Source organism: Euwallacea similis, chromosome 23, assembly GCF_039881205.1.
Source record: "Euwallacea similis isolate ESF13 chromosome 23, ESF131.1, whole genome shotgun sequence".
NCBI lineage: Eukaryota > Metazoa > Arthropoda > Insecta > Coleoptera > Curculionidae > Euwallacea > Euwallacea similis.
This window is the reverse complement of record NC_089631.1, coordinates 2,011,553-2,027,224: the sequence shown is the minus strand read 5'-3', so window position 1 is coordinate 2,027,224 and position 15,672 is coordinate 2,011,553. Positions and strand designations below refer to the sequence as shown.

Sequence of the window (15,672 nt, the reverse complement as noted above, 5' to 3'; positions counted from 1 at the left end):
TGTAATTTATTTAGAAGTGATGGGCCCTCTTATGTTAGATGGCCTTTAGGGTCAAGATTTGACAAAAAATTTACTACACCCACTGTGAAACATGGTGGCGGTTCCACTATGGTTTGGAGATGTTTCTCTGGTTTTGGCGTGAGTACCCTACATCGTATAGAAGGACATATCGACCGATTTATATACAAGAACATATTAAACAACAAGTTGGTTCCTTATTTTGATGATGTAATACCCTTAAGAAGTATTTTCCAGTATAACAACGGCCCCACGCACAAATCAAAATTATCACAGAATGGTTACAGGATTAAAACATCAATGTTTTGGCGTGGCCTTCACAGTCACCAGACTTGAACCCCATCGAAAACATATGGGATCGTGTTGACAATAAAATAAGGCATATAACTCATTCAAATCTTAATGAACTCTTCACAGAACTTCAGAATACCTGAGAAAATATTGATATGTGCTATATCCAAAAACTAACTGAGTTCGTGCCGCGAAGATGTGCAGAAGTCATAAGACAAAAGAGATATTACACCAAGTATTAGTATTAACTATTTTATAATTTCTTTAATTACTAAAAATATGTTTTGAAATTAAAGTTGCTATATTTTTGTCCAGCTCAATTAATGTATTTATTTTTTTATGTATTAAAAAAATATTGTTCTTTTTTTAATCACAAACAATAAAGTAGTCAACTAAGATTGCATTATAAATTCAAGTTAATTGAAATGATGTTGGCGAAGTTATTTAGATTTTTTAAAAATTGCTATAATTATGGCCACTACTGTACATATATACAGGATGTCCGTTTTTACAGTTCAATCATGGGGATCTGGGCAAGCGTGAAAAGCACGAGGACGGTTAAATTAAACGAAAGGCGCGCAATTTGGAGTTCGATGATATGCCGTTTTAAAATATGAAAAACCCTGATGGGTTTCGAAGATATTCGAAAAAATTGAAATTTAGGAATAGCGCTTTTAATTTTGTCTCAGCTTATTCGGCGAGAGAATTCAAATTAATTGACCTTTTATAATTGTAACTTTTTCTGTTCCGCAACGCGGCAAAGACGTATTTGAATACCGACGTTTTGATTTTCGGCAATCATTATCGACTTCATAAATCATGAATTAAAATTTTTCCTACCAAATATCTGCCTCCACCTTGAGTTAATTTATCAACTTTCGGTGGCATCAGCCGCAGATGTTGGCGAAACCGGCACAAGTTAAATCCCCTTCGATAAACATTTTGACCAGCAATTTTAATCAAGTTGATTAAACTTCGGAGAACAAATTATAGTCCCGGCCTTTTCCAAGGGTGTTTATTTATAACGACTCTTGAGGGGTATTAAAAGCTCTTCGGGAACATTCCAAACATCGCAATAATTTATTTCGTTTATTTCGAAGTATCTGCAACAATAGAGGTTCAATTCAGGGTAATTTTGCGATTTACGTCCTTCCATACTACCTCGAGCGATTTGGTTATTTTGCATGTGCGAACATGCAGTTGGAATAGTTATTTTCTTTAATTGTCTTTGTATTGTTGCAATTAAGAATAGTTTTGTTGGTGGAGAATGTTAAAGTGTTTAGTGGGAAGAGCATTAAAAGTTAGAGTCTAAAATTACGAAATTTAAGAGGATACATTGACTCAGTTGGAGAAATTGGTTTTTCATGCTAACGATTTCTAAATGAATCGATCGTTTCTTTCAAAAGAGTTCTAGATAATTGTTTACTTTCATTATTTAGTTATTGTGGTTAAAGTTATTTAATTATAATATAAATTTCTAATCTTCTTAAACTATCACTCTGCTGTGAATGCTATCCACCAAACAGTATGGCGGGTACTTCACGAACAGCTCTTGTACCCTTATCACCTTCAAAAAGTGCAAACACTAGATCCGCAAGATTATCAGCCACGGGTACATTTTTGTTGATTTTTGCAACGTATCGTAAACCAACCGGATTTTGGTTTTACCATTAACACGTGGGTCGGTATTGTTGACGACTTTTTAATTGACTCGTTTCTGTTTCCACTTCGGCTAACTGGTAACATGTGCCTAAATTCTCTGCAAGGCGTATTTTTTGAGCTACTGGACAATACACACGTTTTTATGGATATACGGGATAGAATATGATTCCAATATAACGGTACACCTGCACATTTTGCTTGTGCTGTGCAGAAGCATTTAATTTAACATTTTTATAGGCGATTGATCAGAAGAGGCGAACCTATCAGATGGCCAGCGCCAAGACCCGATTTAAGCCCGTTAGATTTTTTCTTCTGAGATTACATTAAGTCGTTGGTGTTATCTTTTCGTGCAATAAGATCCGCATACCTTATATCGGGTAAGCGATTCAGTGATTCCAAGAATACATTTTTGTAACTAGGTTGGGAGTAGTCATTTTTAACCTTTATTATAATTTTTTGCCGTTATCTTTAACAAAAATCAATTAAATATAGAAGTCTTTTAGTCTCAAGTCTTAACGAGCCGACATTACATTTTTGAACAAAAATTATTGGCTTGGCGCATAAGTTTGTAGAGTTTTTTAATAAGGGTTTTGTAAGAGAAGAGACAATAGTTATAATAACAAATTAATCGAGAATGTATTCTCCGTTATTGTTCACGACCCGTTCCCACCTCTCGATCAATTTGTGGGTGCCATTTTGCCAAAAATAGCCTAGTCTGGTGTCGAAGAAGTTGTTGAGCCAGTTTTTAAGGTCTTCTTGGTTGTCAAAGGTAATGCCCTCATTGGGTTCCATATGGAACCAGAAACGTGGTAATCGGTTGGCGCAAGGTCCAGAGAGTATAGTGGATGTTGAGAAACCTTTCATTTGAGCTCCTAGAGAGCAGTTTTTACGACTTGTTCAACGTGGGATCTAACTTTGTCGTGAAGCAGTATGGCTTAGCTTCGTCGTTTGGGTCTTTTCAACTGAACTGTTTCATTCACACGGTGCAGTTGGGCAATATAGAGTTTCTTGTTGACTGTACTGTTCTTCTTGAGCATCTCCCAGTGCACGAGACCTCCACAGTCCCACCAAATGCAGATTATGGTTTTCCTAGGGTGGAGGCCTTGCTTGGTTCTCAGCTTCGGTGTATCTCCTAGGGCCACTTACTCCTTTCTTTGTTTCATATTCGCGTATAAGCACCATTTCTCATGTTACGTGACAATGCGATATAGAAAGCAGTGCTTGTGCTCACGTGTTGCTCGATATCGGGCGAGACGTTGAGAAGCAATTTGAAGGCGATTTTTTTTACTGCCTTCGGTAACGTCGTGAGGCAATCAGGCTAGCAATTTTTCAGTAAAGTCCATCGAGTGAAGATGATTGAGGATAGTGCGAAAATTGAGATTAATATTTTCTGTCAATTCACGACTTGTTTGACGAGCGTCCTCCTTCTAAAGAGCCTTGAGTTGCTTCTTGTTGAATTCTAAAGGTCTTCCAGTGTGAGATGTGTCGTCGAGATCAAAGTCGTTTGAATTTTGCACATCATTTCTGTGTAGTAGACACTCCTATGACGCCTCGTCCGTGAACGTTGCAAATGTCCCTAGTGGCTGCGGCAGCTTTTTGCCCTCGATGAAAAGTGAAGAAAAGGAGGTGTCGAAAATACTGATTTTTATTTCCTGGGTGTTCCGTTTCTAAACTTAAAAATTAATGAAAAATTAAATTATTCAAAACAACGTTTGTCACAGTTTTTTAGATCATACAGAATTTTTTCAAGTGTGTCTGAAAACAGTTCAGACTTTTTGGGAATTCCGAATTTCTACGATAAAGTAGGCCGAAAGGAGATAAACCCGCAAGATCATAAAAAAATTAATATTTAACAGTTGTCGATAGTACAGTTTACTGCTAATAAATAAAATCATCTGGAATCTCCCGAAAAGTCTTAAACCTATACAATACAGGCCGCAGATGGGCCATGGTTTAAACCTAAACATCTGGTGTTTGCAAGAATTAGAAATTGGTAAACTTAAGCCTAGAATGTTACTCGGGGTACACCTGTACCCCAGAAAAGAAAAAAATATTTTACTATTTTCTTGCTAGCTGATAACATCGATTTATCCTTCATAGTGATTTCATATCACCGGTATCCCGTCTTGATGCGGGCTTCGTTGGTTTAGTGTTTAAAAATAATTGTATTTTTCTTCTTCATTGTACCTCAGGGTACTCTTATTGTATTAGAGAATATGGGTAGCATTTTAGGATTCAAATCAAAAGCTGATAAAGGGTCGGCTTCGGACTCATGCAAAGTCATTTAACCCAAGTTTATAGTCGCCACAAAGCGACAAAGGTAAGAGAATTGGAGAGCAGGACTTGGATTGGTCCACAATGGTTAATTCCAACCGTCTTGTTGGATTTAATGGTTCAACGCCCTCCATTGGGGGTGTCCAAGGTCTTGAGATAGGAAAAATCGAAGAGATCAAGGCGGATCAGTTCCTGAAGTGATTTTTCGGAGAAATCATCTTCTAGTCAATCTCGTGAAGTTACTTGATAGCACTCAGTAGATATGCAGTGTACCATTGCATATTACAGAGCATATACAAGTAGTGTGTATGTTCACCACTCAAGAGAATCAAGTACAAGTTCTTTCAACACAATCAAACCAGTTATTTTTGGAAACACCAATGGCTAGTTACCTCTTAAAACATTGACTAAGTCTAGTTTTTCCTACGTACTTTAATTGTAACTACGGATTAAGATGTTTATGAAATAAAGTCGTAAATCAGTGAAACAAGGTGCATAAATCCAGTTTTCCCTCGGTCTGGTAAAAACGGGAGTGGTCCTTCGGTATGATCAAAAATGGAACCGGACGAAGAAGCAGATGCCACTAAGTTACGGCAGTGTCCTGGAGAAGTACAACAATCTCCCCAGCGTACAGGGTGAATGTACACACTTCGCCAAACAGTACGCAAATCGTTGTAAAATAAATAAAAACCTAAAACTCTACGAACTTATTCGCCAACCCAATATTTTGGAGCCAGAACGGCTCATTTTGACCAGGGGTTTCTGTGCAAAAATTGCTCACTGCAACGTCCCCTTGTCCTCGAGTCCAATCTCATGTCTTTAAGTTCGATAGTCAGTAACACCCTGTACGTGGTGTCCAATTTAAAAAATCGTAATTACTGTTAATTGCGACTAAGTTAGATGGTGCAGAGTTCTCTGAAGCACCATGTATCCAGGTAAACATTTTGTGTTCATTGCAGTAATTAATACCATTAAACACGAAGTAGGGCAAATTCGAGCAGATAATCTCCATGCATCACCCTAAAACTAATATTAACTTACCTTTTTGATGGATGGGTCTGTGCAACACGGGCAAATAACAGCCCTGCTAATGGAATATGGTCTAATTTTAACCATCATGAGGACGTTTTTAATAAAGCACACGAACCAAAAAACGTCCATAGAGACGTTTCGCATTATCATTCCCAGTTATAATGGAATTTATTGAAATTCGTTGCAAGCAAGTTTTGCATTTAGTAGTCGCTCCTGCCGGCAAACAGGTGGGACTGATATCAGGACACAGGAACGCTTTCCGGCCCTATTTTGTGCCAGTTTGGTGCCAGCTGCCAACTGGCATAAGCGACACAAAGGGTGCTGAACGGGAATTCTCTGTGTTGAAATTCAATTCCGGCCCTTTTGTCAAGCGGGCCTGCATATTATAATTAAATCGCTGAGTGACTGACGGCTCTGAGCTATTTCTTACCGTTTTATTGTTAAATATCTCGAAAGGGGCTCAGGTAGGTAAATAATAAAAACAGAGTAACAAACTTTTTAACTACTTCTTACTTCGCTTATTACGCGCGTTCAATTCAGAAGTTGCAGTTCGGCTGCCATTTTTAGCGTGGCCCCAACGGAGTTCGATGCGTGACGCGCAATTGTTTGAACAATTGAACTGCTTCCAATCATTGTGACGTTTCAGGGCCGTCTTCGGCAAAGACGTCACAATAATCCCATGTTTATAGTTAACGTCAAAATAAAAGTCTCGCACGTCATCTATGATGAAATAACATGGCCACATTGGTTATGTTTATCTCGGAAGTAATATACAGGGTGTCTCATAATTACAGGGACACAGCGAGTGGTGGAACATGTAAAAATGAGACATTTGGTATCAACTTGTCTGTATTAAATATTGATAGTTAAGAAAATACAAGGTATTTTAATCGACCGGGTATTTTTAACAGAATAAAATAGTATTTGAATAAGGCTCCGCAAAAATGTATTTAAGTTAATGGAGGTCATTTCCAACACCTTTTGAAATAAGTAATTCGTTTGATGTTTTGTCATTCGGTATCACTATTTTGTTATTTTTAGTTATAAAAATGTAAGTTTTTTTCATAATTTATTTACTAAAATAAATTTTTAGGGAGAGTACGATATCCGTGACGATCAATTTTGATGACTGCTCTTAATAGAACTCTTAAAAATAAGCATTTTTTAAAAAATAAAAAAAATCGATATCTCGAATGATTCACTAGATAAAAGGTGGCAAAAATAATGATACTGAAAATATAATTAACTCAATGTATTTAATTTACGATGAACAAATTCATGGAAAATTAACAATGATAAATTAAAACGAATACAAAATTAATAGTAAAAGTGAAATTTAATAATAAGAGTCATCTTGTTCGCTGTCATATTCGCTGTCGCCTTCATCTAATTCTTTATCGATGGTTATTGGTCGTGGTAATTTAGACGATGAAAGAATGTTATCTAATCCTTCTGATTCAACTGTTGGCAGGTTAATATATTTTAATTCTAGGCCTGTTTTTAATTCACCATTTACAATACCAGGGGAAACTTTTTGTATGTCAAGCAGAAATTGCATTATTTGTGATCCTAAATCATCTTTGTAAAATTTTTCAAGATATTTCAAGTGTTTAGCTTAGATTAGGTTAGGTTTACATTTCTGTTTTTTTTTGTAATTAAAATGAAAGTGTTAAATATTTTTCTTGCGCAGGGACCACGCATAGTAAAACCATAAAGTTAGGTTAGGTAAGATAAGTATGGTTAGGGTTGTGTCATAAAAGGATAATAGAAAAACGACTGTTATGGCGATATAGAAGTACGAAAAAGAAATATCCCACAGAATCGTGAGAAACAACACATGGTGGAGTAATTTACCCCACCCAGCACCCCTTTTCACTTCACGGTCCCGTAAGACAGTTAAGTACAGAAACCATAAAATAACTTGTGAATCATTCGAGATATCGATTTTTTTAATTCTTGAAAAAATGCTTATTTTTAAGAGTTTTATTAAGGGCAGTCATCAAAATTGAGCGTCACGAATATCGTACTTGTGCCAAATTTTTTTTATGTAAAAATATTTAAGCTTCCATATTTTTCAATAAAAAATTGCAAAAAAAACTTTCTACAAAAAATTATGGTAACATTTATGCGACATGTTGCATGCAGGTGGCGCCCCCTTAACGCTACATCAAAACCAAAGATTACATCTTGTGTATAGTATGAAAATATCCAAGTCCACAAAATTTCAATAATTTATCTTAAATGGTTCTCAAATAATTTATGATTTTCGAAAAAAAAAAAAAATTTCGCACCTTATATTTTCTTAACAGGGATCGCCCCTCTCTTCCCTGCTTTACAATGTGTACTGTCACGACATATACAAGCACAATACAGAAGATAAAAATCGCGTCGACAAAACCGCATACATACTACAATACGCAGACGATACTGCACTTATTGTACATGACAAAACAACCAAAAAAGCGGTGAAAAGACTTCAAGCATTGACGGACGCCACGATGAAGTGGTTCTACAAATGGAGACTTACTCCAAATCCAAACAAAAATCAACTACTACTATCAAACCATCACATTAAATTAAACTCACCAACGATAACAGCAGACGGACACACAACGCAACCTACAAACGTCGTAAAATATCTGGGCCTAACACTCGACAATAAACTTAAATTTAGCAACCATGTTAGCAAAGCCAGAGTGGAAATCATAAAACGAACCAAACACTTTCGATCATTGACTTACAAAGACAAGGGAATTAGTACAAGGACTGCTGCAAGAATATATAAAGCAATATGCAGACCAATACTTGACTACGGACACATAATGTTGGCAAACTCCACTGAAAAAACTAAACAACACATACAAACAACAGAACAAATTGCACTAAGACTAATTACTAAAATAAGACATCCCAAGAACCCTCTCCACAATCCCCCCAACCAGTTACTGTACCAGCGCACAAACATGATACGAATTACTGACAGACTACTAAACCTTCAAACAAAATGGGAGAACAACCCCAACAATATGACAATACTAAACCCACTCTGCTTGACGGGACGAACCAGACAATCCCGATTCCTCTTCCCTACCAATTTCCTGCAAGAGCATTATGGAATATAGGGAAACCCTTTTTTTTTCTTTTTTTCTTTTCTTTCTACTGTTGTTAAAGTTACAGTATATACCTAAACTAACTTGTAAATATCACGGGTAGAAAGACCATTGTGGTCGATAGCCTTTTCCTTGGGAAATAAAGATGTGTTATATTTATATATAGGGTGAGTCGGGAGGATCGTGTCAAACTTCAGGAGCGTGTTGTACATGAAAAATAAATGTAAAAAAACTCAAATGTTGTTATCCGATTTTCGTTTGTTTACAAGTTATAGCGTAAATAAAATGTTTTAACTAGGATTCTATTTACCATAAACGTACCTTTGGTATTAGTGATATTGATACTGCTTGATGTTTATTTTCGAGTTCAATTAAAGTGTTACAAGATGCCAAACATTTATTCAAATTTAGAATATGCAAATATGGTGTTTGTTTATGGTTTTTGTAATGGGAATGCTAGAGCTGCTGCTGAAGAATATCGTCAACGGTTTCCACATCAAAGACATCCTTCTAAAAACGTATTTATCCGAGTGTTCAACAATTTGTGCGAGACCGGAAAGCTTCCCAGTGCCAACATATCATCTGAACGATCTACTGAACAAAGCTTGGAAGAAGTAGAAAATATCCTGGATCTAGTAGAAGAAGATGCAACGACCAGCTCACGAAGAGGTGCTACTTAATTGGGCATTCCACAAAAAAGAGTAATAAACACATTTCACGAGCAAGGCTTATATCCATATCACGTACAGAGAGTACAGCACTTACAACCTGGAGATTATGCTAAACGTAGGGAATTTTGTGGATGGATCAATAATAATCATGGTGTTGTATCAAGCATTCTTTTTACGGATGAAGCGACATTCACCCGTGACAGCATTAATAATACACGTAATTGTCATGTATGGTCAGACGAAAATCCTCACGCAACAGTCGAAAGTAATTTTCAACATAAGTTTTCAGTAAACGTGTGGTGTGGTATGATTGAAAGTTATTTAATTGGCCCTTTTATTTTGGAGAATCGCCTCACAGGAGAACGCTACTTGAATTTCCTTCAAAATGAATTGCAGAGACTTTTTGAGGATGTTCCTTTAAACATCCGAATCCAAATGTACTATCAGCAGGATGGAGCTCCCGCACATTCTGCTCGACAGGTTAAGCAACATTTAGACGAAACGTTTCCTGGACGTTGGATTGGTCGTGGTGGCCCTATTAGTTGGCCTCCAAGGTCTCCAGACCTCACACCACTAGACTATTGTTTGTGGGGTTGGTTTAAAACTGAAGTGTACAGAGTAAAAGTGGACACTCAAGATGCACTAATTCAACGCATTAGAAATGCTGCAGCTGCTATTAAAGAAAGACATGAAACAATCAGGAGCGCAACGAATGCTCTTCATAGACGAAGCCGAAAATGTTTAGAAGTTAATGGCAATATTTTTGAACATTTACTATGATATCCAAATGTTAATTTATGGAATTTCTTATGAAATTTATAAAATTTTTTAATTTTATGTTTTAATTTTATTTACGCTATAACTTGTAAACAAACGAAAATCAGATAACAACATTTGAGTTTTTTTACATTTATTTTTCATGTACAACACGCTCCTGAAGTTTGGCACGATCCTCCCGACTCACCCTGTATATGTATATATATATATATTTTCTTAATTAGTAATATTTGATACAGGCAAGTTGATGCCAAATGTATCATTTTTACTCGCTGTGTCCCTATAGTTATGGGACACCCTGTATACAGGGTTCCCCATATTAGAGTATCCACTTTAAAAGTCAAATAAAAACTTTCTAGTTAAAATAAGAAAAATCTTTTATTGCACCAATATGTAGCTAATTCTATGGGATTTTTTATTAATTCAAGTAACTATTCAATTTTTAAAAATCATGTCTGCTAAATGCTTCATCAACTTCAATTCAATTTTGAATTCTAAATGTTACCTTGTGAAGCAAATTTCCATTTATCCTTGCCATTTCATTTCGGATCTGTTCTTTCAGCTGCAGAATTGTTGCTGGGCGACTTGCAAATCTTTTGCTTTAAATATTCCCACAGAAAAAAATCGGGTGCCGTTAGATCGGGGGATCTCCAGGGCCAATTTAAATTTTCAAATCGTGAAATTATACAGCCATCAAAAAAGTTTCGAAGAATCCTTATGATGTTTCCGGTTGTATAAGCTGTTGCTCCATTTTGCTGGAATAACATGGCAGTGTTTAGTAATCCTCGTCTAGTCAGTTCTGGGATGAGAAATGTTTGCAACATGTTTATGTAACGCTCAGAATTAATTGTTACAGAACGGTTATTTTCATCCTCAAAAAAGTAAGGACCGATAATACCAAATGATGTTACACCACACTTAACAACGATTTTTGGACTGTGGAGTTTTTTGGTAAAGAGTTCGCGAGGATTTTCTGCCCCTCAGTACTTAAAATTTTGCTTGTTAACAACACTGTCCAAGTGAAAATTTGCTTCATCGCTCATTCTCGATGCTGATTTAAAAATTCTTCACAAAATGTTAACCTCGCTTCCTTATCTAGATTGCTAAGGTGATGCGCCATTTGGTGTTTGTAGAGATTAAATTTTAAATCCACATGCAGAATTCTGTAGAGGCTTCCTTTCGATATTCCTAGGGCAAGCGATTGCCGATTAACAGATCTCTTAGGACTTCTTATGGAAGCAGCTCTCACTCGTTCAACATTTATAGGTGTACGCATTAATCTTCAACGTTTAAGTTTTTTTATGTTTTGCACAAAGCCATTTTCACGCCAATGACGAACCCATGTCGAAATTGTTTTGCGTGTTGGCTCATTACCTCTCATTATTGTTTCCAAATTGCCCCCAAAATTTCCACCAAAAGTGCCCTCAAAATGCACGCTGAACTTCCTTCACTGAACCAGTTCTAATGTAGACTTCCACGGAAAACACACACCCTTGATTTGAATAATTCATAGTAATGAAAGATTTTAAATAAAAGTTGTAAAACTACTGAAAAAGTTATCGTTTGTGTCTCTAGTTATTGGTTTGTGCCAGGCGTCTACTCGATAAAATGTGATCCCAAAGAATACATATCTTGATCCACGAAAGAAGTTGATGGAGGGCATTTAGAAGACATGATTTTTTGAAATTGAATAGTTGTCTAAATTAATAATAAATCCAATAGAATTAGCTATATATTAGTCAAACAAAAAATGTCTTTATTCTAATTAGAAAATTTAACTTTTAAAGTGGATACTCTAATATGGGGAACCCTGTATATCAAACTTATTTAGTTATCATTATCATACGAAAGTAAAACGTATTAATCATTAAAAATATAATAAACATGGTCATATAGGTATATACAGTGTGAAAGTTTTGGATGCAACGGTCTATATAACTAAGATGTCGAATATATGCGGCCAAAATCCTCGGACAGTCCATTTTTATTTTTTCTTGCGGTTTTTTTGAAATTTATTAAATTTATGTATACAAGGTAGTCCAAAAATCGGGTACAACCACAATCTTTGTTTTTTCAAATGGAAACACCTATTTTTCATTTCATTTTTGAATTCTACGCAAAATTCTAAGTGTGTTTCATGTACCATGTCCTATACCTAAACGCAACAGGTTTCGAGAAATTTACAATTGAACATATCAGAAACTAAAACTTCTAATTTCTTTTATAATTCTTTTGGTCCTGGAAAGGATCGATTATATACCTGGATCTATACCTTGGACAATTACTGGGCCTATGTTTACATAAACTTTTCAGCTTAGAATCACTTAAAAAATTATCCCTTGAAGTTTGGCCGCGTACTTAAAAAACACCCTGTATTCAAACAGACAAAGTGATCCATTGTGGTATCCACAAATACCAAATTACTCACCCCAGCTGCAGACATACATCCCCAAACCATCATCTACTTTCCTCCATGTTTTATGGTTGGAATGATATTTTTGGGATTTAGCTCTTTGTTTGCCTTTCTCCACACTTTTTCTTTTCCATCATATCCAGCAAATTAAATTTGCTTTCATCACTAAATATGATGGAACTCCAAAAATCATTGGTTTTATCAAAATGTGTGCGAAGTCCAGCAGCTTTTTTCTATTATGGGTATGGGTTATGAATGGTATTTTCCTGGACACTTTGTTATGATAAACCTCTATTACGAAGAAGAGCCCGAAGTACTATTTCTGGATGAACATTTATATGGTGATCATTTTCCGACATATTTTGAATTTCTACTGCCGTTCTTTTGGGATTATTTGTGGCTAAACGTTGAATATAACGCTTGACGCGAGGAGTTATTTTCGCTGGACGGCCGCTTCTAGGTTTACTTTTGAAACAATTTATTGTAAGAAGTTTGTTAATACTCACTGGATACTGGATTTAGCCCGCCACAATTTGGGCCATAGTGTTGAGAGAATTTCCCTCATTTCTCAGCTTAACGATTTGTTCACGCAATTCAGTGCAAATCTCTTTAGTTTTTGGCGCCATACTTAGAAATTAGAGTGTTTGACTAGCGAACAAACTGATCAGCATTACATAATTTGTTTCGTTCAATAATGTCAAGTTTTGCGCCAAATACGCTTCATTTGCGGGAACTTTTAATTTACTTCTTTAATTTGAAGAAATCTGCAGCTGAGGCGCATATGGTGAGGCTCCTTTAAGTGATGGAAATTGTCGCGAGTGGTTTCACAAATTTAAAAACGATCAATTTGACGTGGAAGACAAAGAACGCAGTGGAAGACCTAAAGTATGCGAAGATACGAAATTGGAAGTATTATTGGAGCTCGAACGCAACTATTACTGGAACTTTCTACCGAACACAATTAATGAGATTGAGCCGAGCACTCAAGGAAAAACGCATCCATTACTACTCCAGACACGACAAAATTATTCTCCTACGTGATAATGCTCGTCTGCATGTTGCAGTGCCGGTCAAAACCTATTTGGAAACACTTAATTGGGAAGTCCTACCCCACCCGCCATATTCACCAGACCTTGCCCCATCCGACTATCACTTATTCCAGTCGATGGCACATGCTCTGTTTGAGCAGCGCTTTACATCATATGAAGATACCAAAGATTGAGTCGATTCATGGATAGCCTCAAAAGATGAAGAATTCTTCCGACGTGGTATTTAAATGCTGTCAGAAAGATGGGAAAAAGTAGTGGCTAGTGATGGACAATACTTTGAATAAAACATAATGCATTCTTTTACAGTAAAATTCTAATTTTTGATATCAAACGGCGGAAACTTATTTGTACCTTATATTTTGATTCTTTATGTGAAATAAACTATTTTCGAGGGGGGTGCGTATACTTTCCTGTTGCTCAGTATGATGTTTTAGGCATAGGGCATGAGACACCTTTTTAAAGGAAATTTAACGTATTTCAGCTCATTTGCTAATATACAAAGTGTTCTAGAAAAACGCTCTTTAGGCAGGTTTAGTGTTTAGTCGGAAAAGCTTTCATTTTCAGCCAGACATTTTCATACCACAACAAAAAATTACAGTTCACTCCTATTGGGAGCAATAAAGTTTACAATACAAGGTGGGCCAGCTAAAACGGAACTGAATTGTTTTCTCAGTTGATGAAGAAGTTATGCAAAAATCCTCGGACACGTCAACTTTAATATGGAGGGGGAAGGTTTGTTTTTATTAAAAATTGACCGTGATTTTCTTCACTCCCTTGGCAAGAAAAGTACTCCCAAAATTTTAAATAGCAAGGGGGGTCGAGTGATATATCAAATTAAGGGTTTTTTGAAGGGCTTTATGGTGGTACCAAAATTTCTTGCTTTGAAACAACCGTTGACGAGTAAATCGTTTATTTCTGTATAAACACTAGTATGAAACATCAAGCACAAATACAATTAAATTAATTGTTTAAAATGTTGTCCGATAACTTCCTGGCAATGATACAAGTTTGCTTCGAAATGCTGTCGCACCTTTTGGGGTATTTCAAGGCTCATTTGGCGGTGTTCATTGACAATGCGTTCTCGCATGCTTCCAAGGTATTTGGAGGAGTGGTATAACTTTTGGACTTAAGACAACAACAATAACTATTTAATGTTTTTTGGTATAATACTGATATCAAATCACTATCGGCAAGTTTGTACCTGTAAGTATTTCGAAGAGGAATTTTATTTGTTAGCTTAGTGTGCTAATTTTCATTAAAAATAGTTCACTCGATTACAGAGAGGATTGAGATCATTGAATCATTTTTCGTAAATGGAAAATGTGGAAACCAAGCAGCTAATGTCTTCAACCAACGTCATCGAGGCAAGCATATGACTCGAAAGCATGTGTTGAAATTGCTAGCGAAATTTAGAAAACTAGTTCAATCGTTAATAAAAAAAAAACCACGTGTACGCCCGGCTAGAAATGGGGCGATGAAGGTGGAGATTTTGGGGTAAATGGTTTTAGAACCAACACCTAGTACGAGAAAATTGTCGATTTCCACTGAAGTAAGTGCAACTAGCATTTAGAGAATTTTAAAAACAAACAAATTTCACTCCTACAAAATGAAACTTGTACAAGAATTAAACGAGAACTATTTTGACCGCCACTTAAAGTTTTGCGAACTCCTGAGCCAAAGAGCAACTGGAAATGAAAATTTCATTTTCAGTATCTGTTTTTCGGATGAAGTACGTTTTGCTTTAAATGACATTGTTAATCGCCACAACTGCAGATGTTGGTCAGATGTCAACCCAAACACCTTCTATGAAGCACACGCCCAACATCCTCAAAAATCAAACGTTTGGACAACTATTTTTAGAGATCTCATTATCAGACCATATTTTACTCCCAGAAATCTAAGTGGCGAAACGTATCTACAGTTGATGAAAGACTTCACTTATCCTTAGTTAGCAGATTTTGTGAAAAATAATCGGAATTTTTCTGATAATTTTTTAACGTTCCAACAAGATGATGCACCACTCACTGTGCACTATTAATTCGCGATTTGGCATTTTTTGAATGAAAATTTCCGTGGTTATTGGATCGGTAGAAAGGGTACAATTGAATGACCCGCAAGGTCCCCAGATTTGAACCCATTAGATTTTTTTTTAAAGTATCATCTTAAGTTCAAAGTTTATGTCATTTCTCCAATCCAATATTACGAGAACGCACGTTCAACGAATGCCGTCAAATAAGCCCCAAAATACTTTAGAAAATGCGACTACGTTGCGAAGCAAATTTGTTTCACTGTCAGGAAGTTAACGGACAGCATTTTGAACAATTAGCTTAGATGTATTTGTGCTTTATGTATCATACTGGCGCTTATACAGAAAT

The 15,672-nt window shown here is 36.1% G+C and overlaps 1 protein-coding gene across 12 annotated transcripts in view; it reads right to left on the bottom strand.

Moving 5' to 3' along the window:
• The window catches only part of Syt7 (Synaptotagmin 7), a 260,026-nt gene that overhangs the window by 28,756 nt on the left and 215,598 nt on the right, over nt 1-15,672 (bottom strand). The gene's annotated exons all lie outside the window — the stretch shown is intronic.